Below are 1,424 nucleotides of genomic sequence, written 5' to 3' on the forward strand. Positions count from 1 at the left end.
CATGATATATAATTACTTCTTGATATAAAGCTCTCTCATACATATGTGAATGTCCCTGGATTTGTTGCTCTAGTCAACCCAGCCTAACACATTTTTTATTGACCCCTTTGAATCCCTGGGTGGTAACAACAGTTATTGTACTTAGCTGCTAATTAAATGATTCAAATTCACCCAGAGCTTCCTTGGATATAAAATCTGAAATATAAGCCATAAATCCCCATGAAATACAATTCTACACTGACACATCTGGATTACCATGAGGATGAAAACTTCATGTTTACAATCTCAAGAAAATGAATTCTATTATCAGGGAGCTTGAAAGAAGACCTGAAGTCTCAAATGATGTTCAACTCATGCTAACATCTGGTTTCAATCTGCTTGTACTATTGAATTTGTTCAGATTCATAAGTCACACAACTAAACAAAACATTGCTCAGTAATACACCATCCTTACAATCATTGCTGGTTTTAGTCCCTACTGCAACTGCTGAGGGTACTCTTGTGTTGAAAGTCTTCCATGTTTTCTCAGCCCTCTACTTTACTAAGCATGATGTCTTTTCCCAGGAGCTGGTACTTACTGAAACATATCCAAAGTGAGTGAGAGGATATCTTGGCATTCATGCTTCGGAGATGCATTATTGCTGTGCTTCTTCCAAGACAGATTTGTTCATCTTCTGGCAGAACACAGTATATTCAATATTCTTTGCCAAACCCACAATTTAAATGAATACATTTTCTTCGGTCTTCTGTATTTATTGTTCAATTTTTGCATGCACATGAGGTGATTAAAAACTTGCTAAGACTCTGAAAAAGGTGACTCAACTGAGCAATGCTCAGCCTCCTAACCAGCAGAAAGTGTGAGATAACACATCTGTGTGGTTATAAACCACTAACGTTGCGATGGTGTGTTACGCAGAAATATAAAATGAATACATTTTTCTCTGAGATTATAACTGGGGGTTTCTTTTACCTGATTTGGCTCTTAACCATATTCCTTTCTGGAGAGTCATATATTGAAACAAGTAGGTTTTGAATGGAATGAGAAAGACAGGGACTGATGGAAAGTGGCAGTAATTACGTCAGTAGCTGTCTTCCAAATTTATTGGCATAGTCTAGAGAGTTCTTCAAGTTCCACTTCAACTTGTTGAAACTTGTCAATTCCTGGAACCTTGTTTTCTGTAATACGTGTATGGACACATTGCCTTGTTCCCCCTGGGAAGGTTACCTGGGTACAAACAGTTTCATTAAACTTTCAATGCATGACTGTTTGTGCTAGGCACTTGGCCCAAACGCTGAGTGAAAAGAAGATTCCTTGTTTCAAACAAAATGAATTCCTTGCTGAGATAGTGAATATTTATTATGCCACATGTTCACTGATTTGGCTTTCCTCCTGCAGTGGGCATCATTGCATCTATTTTTTTGTG

This window comes from Echinops telfairi, unplaced genomic scaffold, assembly GCF_000313985.2.
Source record: "Echinops telfairi isolate 266 unplaced genomic scaffold, ASM31398v2 ScPeMD7_1;HRSCAF=3_0, whole genome shotgun sequence".
Lineage (NCBI taxonomy): Eukaryota > Metazoa > Chordata > Mammalia > Afrosoricida > Tenrecidae > Echinops > Echinops telfairi.